Below are 14,569 nucleotides of genomic sequence, written 5' to 3' on the forward strand. Positions count from 1 at the left end.
TCTTTGAGTGTCTGCAGCTCCTGGTCTCCTGATAGACCAGCCCACAGACCTCATCTTGCAAAAAGCAACACTTCCAAAAACTGAAAATGTCTTCCATTTTTCCTGTGTCTCTGTGTCTTCTCCCCACCACACCTAGGTATGTGTCCTTCATACTCATCATGAGCACCTGATAACCCTTGGGTGGATAGAATTGAATGTTCCCTAAGCCAAGGCCCAAGGGATCAAAGTGAATAGAGTAAATCGTGAATGAATAGGTATGAATCCAGTCATTTTACGGATAATTCCTAGGTTTCAAGTCTCCCTTACACTGGACAGCTAGTGTGGATTTCTCACTCAGATAAAACACGGGAGAAGTGAACCCTGACTCCTGGGATGGCTGGATTTCTTTCTCTTTGGAGGCACTGTTTCCAGTTCTATTGGGAAAGATGTCATTGAACTCTGGGGGTGAATCCAAGTGAAAGGAAAGTTTTCCTTCTCAGATAATTCAATAGTGGTAATGTAATGCAGTGAATTAGTTACAAAGGTGTTAGAAGAACTGGAAGTGAAACCAAGGGAAGGTGAGGCAATCCTGAGATTAGCAGTTGCTGGAAGCACGTCCTCCCCTTGAGCTGGAGGGACAAAGGGAGGAAGCTACCAGACCATGAAGGACATGTCCAGTGGGAGCTGGAACCATGAAGGATGCACAGCTACTGCTGGAGACGCTTCCTCAAGCAGAGAGAGGGGGAGAAATACCCTGGCTTCTCCCTTGCCACCCTCCAGTGTCTCTCCAGGGCCACCCACTGGTAGAAAACAGGAGAGGCCAGTAGACCAGAGGACAGGGGACAGGAGTCAGAACCCCTATAATACAGACCAGAACAGGAAGAAAGACTGGATCTGAGCACAGTGGCAAGTGACTGGTACTATACCCTTGGGTGCTACCTACACAAGTTGCTTCTGGGACTCTTCCTTCAGGTGGAATTCTGCAGGGACAGCTCAGAGTCTTCTTCTTGAGCCCCAGAAATCCCTTGTTCTTTCTTCTCCCTCTTTGTCCTTTTCCCCTTCTATCCTTCTCTCTTCTACCGCCACTCCCTTACATTTCCTTTTCTCCCCAATATTCTCTATCTGTGGCTCTCATTTTTCTCCTCGTGTTCCCATATATCTCCTCCTTTTTTCCCCACTGGATCTCTTCTCATTTTACTTGTCTTCCTCCTCCCTAGGTGTCTTAGTCATCTAGTGCTGCTCTAACAGGAATACCATAAGTGGATGACTTTAACAAGCAGAAGTTTATTCTCTCACAGCTTAGGAGGCTGGAAGTCCAAATTCAGGGTCTCAGCTCCAGGGGAAGGCCTTCTCTCTCTGCCGGTTCTGGGGCAAGGCCCTTATCATCAATCTTCCCCTGATCTAGGAGCGTCTCTGCACAGGAACCCTGGGTCCAAAGGATGCGCTCTGCTCCCCGCGCTGCTTTCTTGGTGGTATGAAGTCCCCATGTCTCTGCTCAGTTCTCTCTTTTATATCTCAAAAGGGATTGACTTAAGACGCAACCTAATCTTGTAGTTTGAGTCCTGCCTCGTTAACGTAACTGCCGCTAATCCCACCTCATTAACATCAGAGATAGGATTTACAGCACATAGGAAAATCACATCAGATGACAAAATGGTGGACAATCACGCAATACTGGGAATCATGGCCTAGCCAAGTTGATACACATTTTGCGGGGGCACAATTCAATCTATAACACCAGGCAAGAAGGACGGCAGCCTTCTTCAGCCTGAAGGAGATGACCAGGTTCCTATCGTAGGTAAGGAGACTGGGAGCTACCTCTAGGCACAGTGCCAGACATTTTACATATGTTACTGCATTTAACCCTTACCTTACACCTACTAGCTAGGCACCATTGGATATACTTTTGGTGGGTTTACAATTGCCTGTTGCAGGGAAAGCTTTGTTAGTGCATATCACCAAAGAACACCAAGCCCTCCTGTAATTCAGTGTGTCCAAACCTTCCAAAAAAAAAAAAACTGTGATGAAAGTGTTTTCTTAAGTTTCTTTATCTGTATATGTCTCCCTGTACCCTTTCTTCTATCCTACATCTATTCTTTTCCTTAGCCTAGATATTTCCTCCAGGTCCAACCCCCAACAGTCTAACACACCCCCACTCTAAATCTCCAAAGATTCAGAATGGCTACTTGGAGGAGGTAGCATGGCAGCGGCTTTTGAAGACTGGGTAGAACTTCAGTAGATGGAGGTTGAGGAAAGGCATTCTTGGTAGACAGTAAATACTGTGGTCCAACTTGACTGAAATGTGGAAAGTTTAGAAGATGAGTCCATATTTCAGAAATTTGACTCTAGATCTCAGTTTTCCAAGATAGACTGCTCAGACACACAGATCGACCATAAAAAGGTGTAATAAATATAAGTACAATTCATAAAATTAAAATCCTAACTTTTTAGAGCCAGGGAGGAGTTTAGGCATTGTCTGGCCCAATATATCCATTCTAAGTAATGGAACTGAGGCCCAAAAGACTCAGTGACTTGAATATCATGGTGGTTAAGCATTAACTGCCTGTATTCAGCTTTCAGCTTTAACAAATATTAGATTATATGACTTTGAACTTCTCTGTGATTAAGTTTCCTCATCTATAAAATAGGAAAACAGTAGACTCTACCTCAGTAGATTGTGAGAATTAAATGTGTTACAAGTAAAGCATGTAGCACAATACTTGGTATATAAAACAAAATAAAACCTGTTGCCGTAGAGTCAATTCTGATTCATAGCAACCCTATAGGACAGAGCAGAGCTACCCCATAGAGTTTCCAAGAAGCGGCTGGTAAATTAGAACTGCCTACCTTTCGGTTAGCAGCCAAGTTCTTAACCACTGTGCCACCAGGGCTCCCCTGACATATAGTCATTACTTAATAAATATAGGGGGATATTATGATTGCCCATGGCTATCCAGCTAGTAAATACCAGAGCCAGAGCTGGTTCCCTATTAAGTGTCCTCTCCATTACTTGAAGTTATGGTCCTTGTTGAATGCTCCTCTGGTTTGCTGTTTAAAGATGTTTTCAGTTATCTTTCTAGCTCAAATTCCTCTACCTTTCCTGCTACCTACTCCTGCCACTCCTGGTTTCCACCACTAGCCTCAGTAATGCTGACACACTTTGAAGATCTGGGGGCTAGGGGAAAATCCATGAAAAATTAGTAATGCTCATGTGTTTCATAGTCAGCGATACCATTTCCAAATTCTGACATAGTAAAATTTCACTAATTTAAATGGCAAAGGACCATTGTTGAATTCAACGGGTTTGAATTACCTGTCTTTCTTCAGCCTAGACAATGTCAAACCTACCAGCTTAAATTTTAGTAGATCTTTAGGTAATTCACTGGGACCAAGAAAAAGCTTGCCTTTAATTCAGAGTGTCCAAACCTTCAACATAACTGTTTTCATGGATTGAATTGTGCCACCCCAAAATATGTGTCAACTTGGTTAGGCAGTGATTCCCAGTATTGTGTGGTTGTCCTCCATTTTGTGTTTGTAAGTTTCCTATGTGTTGTAAATCCTAATCTCTGCCTGTAGTTATTGAGGCAAGATTAGATTATGTTAAAGAGGATTCGGGTGGGATTGTAACACCCTTTACTAAGGTCACATCCCTGATCCAATGTAAAGAGTGTTTCCCAGGGTGTGGCCTGCACCACCTTTTATCTTACAAAGGATAAAAGGAAAGGGAAGCAAGCAGAGAGTTGGGGGCCTCATACCACCAAGAAAGTGGTGCCGGGACCAGAGCACATCCTTTGGACCTGGGGTTCTTGCACAGAGAAGCTCCTAGTCCAGGGGAAGATTGATGAGAAGGACCTTCCTCCAGAGCCGACTGACAGAGAAAGCCTTCCCCAGGAGCTGACATCCTGAATTTGAACTTCTAGCCTACTTGACTATGAGAAAATAAATTTCTCTTTGTTAAAGCCATCCACTTACGGTATCTCTGTTATAGCAGCACTAGATGACTAAGACAACTATAATGGAAGAAAAAAGTCTTTTCTGTCCATCCACTTTTCCTGTCTAAGTCCCCGGTCCCACTTTTTAAAACTCCCCAAGTCCCATGACCTCATGTAGTCCACTCTCTCTGGACTGTAGGAGTCTTGAGGCAATGAACCACGACTTATTATTTTCCCTCTAGAACCCACTCAGTGTCTGCAGTATAACAAGCACCTATGTGTTGTTGAATTGAATAACTCAAGCTATGCCATACATACCAAAAGGATGCCTTCCTCCTCCCCCTTCAAATCTTTGTCTCCTCAATTGACTGTTCCTAGCTAGTTGTCAGCCTGCTGGAAAGCATGACAGCAGCTGAATGTGAAATAAATATGCATTTTACAATACAAAATACATTCAACAGGGTTTATTTTAATGGTGTAAATCCAGGCAGAATTTTAAGAGGGTCAGGAAGACATTTTTTGGGCAGCTGGAGTTTCCCAACACCTTCTCATCACAGCACACAAACTGAAGCTTCTATCTCCTATAAATAAAATCTATTTGACTTTCATTGTTACACATTTTACTTTAGATTTCTTAAGTTATCTTGTAAACTGCCTTTATTCTATATTTGGCTATATTCATTATTCTAAGTCATTCCTTAAAATGTCTTAAAAGTAATAATCTTTAAAAAAAAGTCAATAAAAGTCTCATTTTTCTCATTTACTTCAAAGCCAGACTAATGACCTAACACCTTTGGTCACTAAATGCCTCCTTAATCCCTGAAATCTTCCTTCTACTTCCTCTAATGCTTCCTTTATGAAGCTGGAAGAAACATAAAGGATTCTAGATCAACTCCTCATTTTATGAAAAAGAAAACTGAGGTATAGAGATGATAGTGGCAAAATCTTGAGTGCCCCAAAGGCTTATCCCATGCTCCGTCCCCTACCACGTGTCTTTAAAATACACCTAAAAGCAGACTTCCCATTGTCAACTCTCCTTCTTCCCTATTTCTGTCAGTGGTCATGGTCCTTTAGATTTTTTAGGGTTAAAGTGGGTGATCTTTGACTCCTCCCTCTCTTTAGCCTCCTTTTTCTCCGCTTCAGGATATCTTTCTGACTTGTCTTTCTAGTTTGAACTGTCCTCTGGTTCAGGACATTTTCTCTTCACAACAGTGTCACTGTAATAGGTTGCTAATGGTTTCACTCTCTCCGATATCTTCCTCTTACACAAAATGAACCTAGCAGAACCATCGTGATATAAAAAAAAAATTTTATAGTTATAATGAAATGGTGTCATTTGCCATACAAAATCAAATTCAACTTGCATTTGGACTGCCAATAAGATACAGGTTTATTATTGCCAAGCCTTCCCAATTCTGAAGCATATACTAGTGGCGTTGCACAAGTTATTTTATTGTTGTTATTTGTAATCATTGTCATCACCTTAAAGGACAGAGAAAACCTTTTTTCCACTTTCCTTCTCAACTCCTTTCCAAAGTTGAGCTATAGCATCACTTCAGGAATAGATGGATACTTTGTGATAGTTAGTGTGCTATGTACCACTTGTTTTTCCTTCCCCAAGAGAAGCTGGAAGGATTGTTTTCTTAGGGGCTATTGTACTCCTCAGGCCCTGTAATCAGCCTGGTCTTCCCTATCCCCACTCTGCCTTCCATATGTTCTTGATAAAATGGGGATCATACTGGCAATTTCTGACCCAGAGTAGTTCATAATGACAGACCACAAATTTGTTCCCTGATTGTTCCTGTGGTTCCTCTAAGGCTTTCTCATGGATGGGACCAGAAAATCCTCTGTGTCTAACTCTGTTTGATCTTCTATCTAAAATATTTCTGCCTCAGAAAACAATTTAGGAAAGGGAATCTCCCCAGTGGCTTTCCATCAAATACCACACCAAATAATTTTTTTGGTCTCTACTATAGAATTTCATTTCCTTCCCTTAGGGCACTTATTGCACCATGATCATTAAATGGTCTGATTTAACTGTCTTCTTCCTTTTGATGATACTAAAATCAAAACAAAACACTTTATTACCTGTTTTCCAGTCCCTTTCCAGGTGTTCTATGAATTCGTCTTTGGCCCACTAGATTTCTGCATTGAATGTGATAAACCATGCCTTCCCTACGCCCTTGCTTCAAGTATGTGTTTTGCCCCGAGCATCTGGTTGTTTATTTTTGAACATCTGGCCTTTTTGCTTATAGAACAAATTGACCATGACCTTCCAATAATGAGATATTCATAGATCCTATAATCCTAAAATGTTAAAGCCAGGAGGGATATTGTAGATAACAGAAGCCAATCAATTCTTTTTATATTGAGGAACAAATACCTAGAGAAGCTGAGTTTCAGATGCAAAGCCATGCAACCTATGAAGGGGGGAAGCTAGAGCCAGGCCCAAAACTTCTGCTTCATTAGTTTCTTTCAAGTTGCATAATGATACCTGGAAATAATAACATTAGGAATTCACAAGCGTCTTCTTCCAAAATGTTTGTTTTGCTATCAGTAATTTTCTTTATATATCCCCAGGAGGCCCAGACGAATAGGAATTCTATGCTTAAAAATATTCAGGCATGAGAAGACAAGAATTAAAGAGATGGGAACTGTGTCCCTTAGTGATCATCTTCCTTTTCCAGTGGTACTTTATACAGTGCCTTGCACACAGTGAATCTTCAACATATGATAATGATGGTTAATGATGATCAGGTTTTATATTTCTTTGTTCTCAGTCCTTTTCTACTATTTTGTTCTCCACAGTGCCAGCTATTTCTGGATTTCAAGGCTTCTGTAAATCTGAAAGTTTCAGAAGGTTTGGCTCCCAGTAGGTCAGCTAGTTTAGAATTCTTTATGAGGGTGATAACCGGTTGAGTATTTAGTAGCTACCTTCCAAAATGATGGTGATAACTTCATATGGTTTGAGATCTACCCCCATGGACACACTATTGTGTCGAACTTAAGGCAGTTATTCAAGAGCATAATGACACAGTACAGAACAACCAGATGTCAGCCCAGATTGGGAGGTCACAAATAAAGTGAAAACACTGAAAATAGGGAAACAGAAACGTCAATATGTAGAAGATGACAACATTAAAACATAAAAGAGGGAATGTAGTCATGGATCTTTCATATGGAGAGGAAGTCAAGGTGATATAAAGAAATAAAATATTGATTTAAACTTAGAAAAACAGAGGTAAAAAATGGAGGTAAATACAAAGAAAACTAACAATCCTATACATGAAAATAAAGAATAACAAAACATAAAGACTCAGCAAATACAAAATCAACAAGAAAGAAAAAGGGGAAAACATATAAAGAAAAATGACTCAGCACAGAAAATTAAGTGGAACAAAGAAACTGTCAACAACATACACACAAAAAAAGACATCAAAATGAAAGCACTGCACATGTATCTATCAATAATTACACTGAATGTAAATGGACTACATGCACTGATAAAGAGACAGAGAGTGGCAGAATGGATTAAAAAACACAATCCGTCTATATGCTGCCTACAAAAGACACACCTCAGACTTAAAGACACAAACTAAAACTCAAAGGATAGAAAAAATATATCAAAATACAACAATCAAAGAAGAGCAGGAGCGGCAATATTAATTTCTGACAAAACAGACGTTAAAATCTACCACAAAGGATAAGGAAGGACACTATATAATGATTAAAGGGTCAATACACCAGGAGGACATAACCGTAATAAATATTTATGCATGCAATGACATGGCTCCAGAATATATAAAACAAACTCTAACAGCATTGAAAAGAGAGATAGACAGCTTCACAATAATAGTAGGAGACTTCAAAACACCACTTTCAGTGAAGGAGAGAACATCCAGAAAGAAGCTCAATAAAGACACAGAAGATCTAAATGCCACAAACAAGTTGACCTCATACACATATACAGAACACTCTACCCAACAGCAGCCAAGTAGACTTTCTTTTCCAATGTACACGGAACATTCTCCAGAATAGACCACATATTAGGCCATAAAGCAAGGCCTAACAGAATCCAAAACGTTGAAATATTACAAAGCATCTTTTCTGACCATAAAGCCATAAAAGTAGAAATGAGTAACAGAAAAAAGCAAGGAAAAAAAAATCTAACGCATGGAAACTGAACAATACCTTGCTCAAAAACTACTGAGTTAGAGAAGAAATTAAGGACAGAGTAAAGAAATTCATAAAATCAAATGATAATGAAAACACATCCTACCAGAACCTTCGGGACACAGCAAAAGCAATACTCAGAGGTCAACTTGACCAAATAAAAAGAAAGCAGCAAAAGAAGCCCTCGGGCACCAGAAGAAAGCAAATAATAAAAATTAGAGCAGGATTAAATGAAATACAGAATAGAAAAACAATCGAAACAGTTAACAAGACTAAAAGCTGATTCTTTGAAAAAATCAACCAAATTGATACACCATTGGTTTATCCAGTGGTACTTTACACAGTGCCTTGCAAACAGTGAGGCTTCAACAATATGATGATGATGATTGTTAATGATGATAAGGTTTTGTATTTCTTTGTTCTAAGTCATTTTCTACTATTTTGTTCTCCACAGTGCCAGGTATTTCTGGATTTCAAGGCTTTTGTAAGTCTGAAAGTTTCAGAAGGTGAAAAAGAACAACAGGAGAAGCAAAGAACCTGAATAAGAAATGAAATGGGTGATATCACAACAGATCCAACTGAAATTAGAAGAATCATAACAGCATACTATGAAAAATTGTACTCCAACAAATTTGAAAACCTAGAGGAAATGGACAAACTTCTAGAAACACACTACCTAACTAAACTAACACAAACAGACATAGAACAAGTAAATAAACCTATAACAAAAGAAGAGATCGAAAAGGTAATTAACCCCCCCCCCCCAAAAAAAGCCCTGGCCCTGATGGCTTCACTGGAGAATTCTACCAAACTTTCAGAGAAGAGTTAACACTACTACTACTAAAGGTATTTCAGTGCATAGAAAAGGATGGAATACTCCCAAACTCATTCTGTAAAGCCAGGTAAAGGACACCACAAAAAAAGAAAATTGCAGACCTCTATCCCTCATGAACGTAGATGCAAAAATCCTCAACAAAATTCTAACCAATAGAATTCAACAACATATCAAAAAGATAATTCACCATGACCAAGTGGGATTCATACCAGGTATGCAGGGATGGTTCAACATTAGAAAAACAATTAATGTAATCCATCACAGAAATAAAACAAAAGACGAGAACCACATAATCTTATCAATAGACACAGAAAAGGCATTTGACAAAGTCCAACACCAATTCATGTTAAAAATCTCAGCAAAATAGGAATAGAAGGGAAATTCCTCAACATAATAAAGGGCACTTAAACAAAGCCAATGGAAACCCTGGTGGCGTAGTGGTTAAGTGCTATGGCTGCTCACCAAAGGGTTGGCAGTTCATATCTGCCAGGCACTCCTTGGAAATTCTAAGGGGCAGTTCTACTCTGTCCTATAGGGTTGCTATGAGTTGGAATTGACTCGATGGCACTGGGTTATACAAAGCCAACAGCCAACATCACCCTAAATGGAGAGAGTCTGAAAGCATTCTCCTTGAGCACCGGAACCAGACAAGGATGCTCTTTATTACCACTCCTACTCCACACTGTGCTGGAGGCCCTAGCCAGCGCAATTAGGCTAGGAAAAGAAATAAGGGGCATCCAAATTGGTAAGGAAGAAGCAAAAGTATCTCTATTTGCAGATGATATGCTCTTATACACAGAAAACCCCAAACACTCCACAAGAAAACTACTGGAACTAATGGAAGATATCAGCAAAATATCCGGATACAAAATAAACATACAAAAATCAGTTGGATTCCTCTACACCAACAAAAATAACATTGAAGAAGAAATCACCAAATCAATACCATTTACAATACCCCCCAAGAAGATGAAATACTTAGGAATAAATCTAACCAGAGATGTGAAAGACCTATACAAAGAAAACTACAATACACTTCTGCAGGAAACCAAAAGAGACCTACATATGCGGAAAAAGGTGCCTTGCCCATGGATAGGAAGACTCAACCTTGTGAAAATGTCAATTCTACCCAAAGCGATCTATAGATACAATGCAATCCCAATCCAAATTCCAATGGCATTTTTTAATGAGATGGAGAAACAAATCACCAACTTCATATGGAAATGGCAAAGGCCCTAGATAAGTAAAGCATTACTGAAGAAGAAGAACAAAGTGGGAGGCTTCACACTACCTTATTTTAGAACCTATTATACTGCCACTGTAGTCAAAACAGCCTGGTACTGGTACAACGATGGATACATAGACCAACGGAACAGAATTGAGAATCCAGATGTAAATTCATCCACCTATGAGCAGCTGCTATTTGATAAAGGCCTGAAGTCCATTAATTGGGGGAGAAAACAGTCTCTTTAACAAATGGTTGTGGCACATCTGGATATCCATTTGCAAAAAAAAAAATGAAACAAGAACCACACCTCACACCATGCACAAAAACTAACCCGAAATAGATCAGAGACCTAAATATAAAATCTAAAATGATTAAGATCATGAAAGAAAAAATACGGACAATGCTAGGAGCCCTAATATTTGGCATAAACAGTATACAAAGCATTACTAATGATGCGCAAACACCATAAGAGAAACTAGATATCTGGGAGCTCCTAAAAATCAAACACTTATGCTCATCCAAAGACTTCACCAAAAGAACAAAAAGACAACTTACAGACTGGGAAGAATTTTTGGCTACGACATACCCGATCAGGGTTTAATCTCTAAAATCTACAAAATACTGCAAAACATCAACCACAAAAAGACAAATAACCCAATTAAAAAATGGGCAAAGGATATGAACAGACACTTCACCAAAGAAGTCATTCAGGCAGCAAACCGATACAAGATGAAATGCTCACAATCGTTAGCCATTAGAGAAATGCAAAGCAAAACTACAATGAGATACCATCTCACCCCAACGAGGCTAGCATTAACCCAAAAAACACAAAATAATACATGTTGGAGAGGCTGTGGAAAGACTGGAACACTTATACACTGCTGTGTGAATGTAAAATGACACAACCACTTTAGAAAATGATTTGGCTCTACCTTAAAAAGCCAGATTTAGAAGTACCATAAGATCCAGCAATCCCACTCCTTCGAATATACCCTAGAGAAATAAGAGCCATCACACAAATAGATATATGCACATCCATGTTTATCACAGCACTGTTCACAATAGCAAAAAGATGGAAATAACCTAGGTGCCCATCAACAGATGAATGGATAAATAAATTATGGTATAGTCACACAATGGAATACTACGCAATGATAAAGAACAACGGTGAATCGGTGAAACATCTCATAACATGGATGAATCTGGAAGGCATTATGCTGTGTGAAATTAGTCACAAAAGAACAAATATTGTACGAGACTACTATTATAAGAACTCAAGAAAAGGTTTAAACACAGAAGAAAACATTCTTTGATGGTTACAAGGGTGGGGAGGGAGGGAGAGTGGAATTCGCTAACTAGATAAAAAAAAAAAGATAGTAGACAAGAATTATCTTAGGTGAAGGGAAGGAGAACACACAATACAGATGAAGTCAGCACAACTGGACTAAACCAAAAACTAAGAAGTTTCCTGAATCCAACAGAACACGTCGAGGGACAGACTAGCAGGGGTGGGGGTCTTGTGACCATGGTTTCAGGTGACATCTAGATCAATTGGCATAACATAGTTTATTAAGAAAATGTTCTGTATCCCACTTTGATTAGTGGCTTCTGGGGTCTCAAAAGCTAGCAAGTGGCCATCTAAGATGCAACAATTTGTTCCAACCCACCTGGAGCAAAGAAGAATGAAGAACACCAAAGACAAGGAAAATATGAGCCCAAGAGACAGAAAGGGCCACATGAACCAGAGACACAATCAGCCTGAGTTCGGAAGAAGTAGATGGTGCCCAGCTACCACCAGTGATGGCCCTGACAGGGAACACAACAGAGAGTCTCTGATGGAACAGGAGAAAAGTGGAGTGCAGAACTCAAAACCTAGTAAAAAGGCCAGACTTAATGGTCTGACTGAGATTGGAGGGACTCTGGAAGACATGGCCCCAGAACTCTCTGTTAGCCCAAAACTAAAACCATTCCTGAAGCAAACTCTTCAGACAAAGATCATTGTCATTAGGTGCCATCAAGTTGGTTCCAACTCATAGAAATCCTACATATCACAGAATGAAACCCTGCCCAGTCCTGCGCCGTGCTCACAATTATTATGCTTGAGCCCATTGTTGTAGCCACTGTGTCAAGCCATCTCCTTGAGGGTCTTCTTCTTTTCCACTGACCTTGTACTTTACCAAGCATGATGTTTTTCTCCAGGGACTGATCCCTCCTGACATGTCCAAAGCATGTAAAGATGCAGTCTCACCATCCTTGCTTCTAAAGAGCATTCTGGTTGTACTTCTTCCAACACAGATTTGTTTACTCTTTTGACAATCCGTGGTATATTCAATACTCTTCGTCAACACCACAATTCGAAGGCGTTAATTCTTCTTTGGTCTTCCTTATTCATTGTCCAGCTTTCACATGCATATGATGCGATTGAAAATACCATGGCTTGGGTCAGGCACACCTTAGTCTTCAGGGTGACATCTTTGCTTTTCAACACTTTAAAGAGGTCCTTTGGAGCAGATTTGCCCAATGCAATGCATCTTTTGATGTCTTGACTGCTATTTCCATGGCTGTTGATTTTGGATCCAAGTAAAATGAAATCCTTGACAACTTCAATCTTTTCTCCATTTATCATGATGTTGTTCATTGGTCCAGTTGTGAGGATTTTTGTTTTCTTTATGTTGAGGTGTAATCCATACTGAAGGCTGTGGTCTTTGATCTTCATTAGTAAGTGCTTCAAGTCCTCTTCACTTTCTGCAAGCAAGGTTGTATTATCTGCATAATGCAGGTTGTTAATGAGTCTTCCTCCAATCCTGATGCCCCGCTCTTCCTCATATAGTCCAGCTTCTCGGATTATTTGCTCAGCATACAGATTGAATAGGTATGGTGAAAGAATACAACCCTGGCGCACACCTTTCCTGACTTTAAACCAATCAGTATCCCCTTGTTCTGTCCGAACAATTGCCTCTTGACCTCTGTAAAGGTTCCTCATGAGCACAATTAAGTGTTCCAGAATTCTCATTCTTTGCAACATTACCCATAATTTGTTATGATCCACACAGTCGAGTGCCTTTGCATAGTCAATAAAACACAGGTAAACATCTTTCTGGTATTCTTTGTTTTCAGCCAGGATCCATCTGACATCAGCAATGATATCCCTGGTTCCACATCCTCTTCTGAAACCATCCTGAATTTCTGTTCCCTGCCGATACACTGCTGCAGCTGCTTTTGATGATCTTCAGCAAAATTTTGCTTGTGTGTGATATTAATGATTCTGTTCATTAATTTCCACATTCAGTTGGATCACCTTTCTTGGGAATAGGCATAAATATGGATCTCTTCTGGTCAGTTGGCCAGATAGCTGTCTTCCAAATCTCCTGGCATAGACAAGTGAGTGCTTCCAGCACTGCGTTCGTTTGTTGAAACACCTCAGTTGATATTCCGTCAATTCCTGGAGGCTTGTTTTTCGTCAGTGCCTTCAATGCAGCTTGGACTTCTTCCTTTAGTACCATGGGTTATAATCATATGCTACCTCTTCAAATGTTTGAACGTTGACCAATTCTTTTTGATATAAAGACTCTGTGTATTCCTTCCATCTTCTTTTGATGCTTCCTGCATTGTTTAATATTTTCCCCATAGAATCCTTCAGTATTGCAACTCAAGGCTCGAATTTTTTCTTCAGTTCTTTCAGCTTGAGAAAAGTCGAGTGTGTTCTTCCCTTTTGGTTTTCTATCTCTAGCTCTTTGCACGTGTCATTATAATACCTTACTCTGTCTTTTAGAGCCGCCCTTTGAAATCTTCTGTTCCGTTCTTTTACTTCACCATTTCTTCCTTTTGCTTTAGCTACTCGATGCTCAAGAGCATGTTTCAGAGTGTCTTCTAACGTCCACTTTGGTCTTTTCTTTCTTTCCTGTCTTTTTAATGACCTCTTACTTTCTTGATTTATGATGTCCTTCATGTCATTTCACAACTCGTCTGGTCTTAGATTATCAGTGTTTGAATCAAATCTATTCTTGAGATGGTCTCTAAATTCAGGTGGGATATACTCAAGGTTGTACTTTGGCTCTCGTGGACTTGTTCTAATTTTCTTCAGTTTCATCTTGAACTTCCATATGAGCAACTGATGGTCTGTTCCACAGTTGGCTCCTGGCCTTGTTCTGACTGATGATATTGAGCTTTTCCATTGTCTCTTTCCACAGATATAGCCAATTTGATTCTTCTGTATTCCATCTGGCAAGGGCCATGTGTCATCATTAATGTTGGTGAAACAAGGTATTCGCAATGAAGAAGTTGGTCTTCCAAAATTCTATCATGCGATCTCTGGCATCGTTTCTATCACCAAGGCCATATTTTCCAACTACTGATCCTTCGTTTTTGTTTCCAACTTTCACATTCCAATCACCAGTAATTATTTATGCATCCTGATTGCAT

Source organism: Loxodonta africana, chromosome 16, assembly GCF_030014295.1.
Source record: "Loxodonta africana isolate mLoxAfr1 chromosome 16, mLoxAfr1.hap2, whole genome shotgun sequence".
NCBI classification, from domain to species: Eukaryota; Metazoa; Chordata; class Mammalia; order Proboscidea; family Elephantidae; genus Loxodonta; species Loxodonta africana.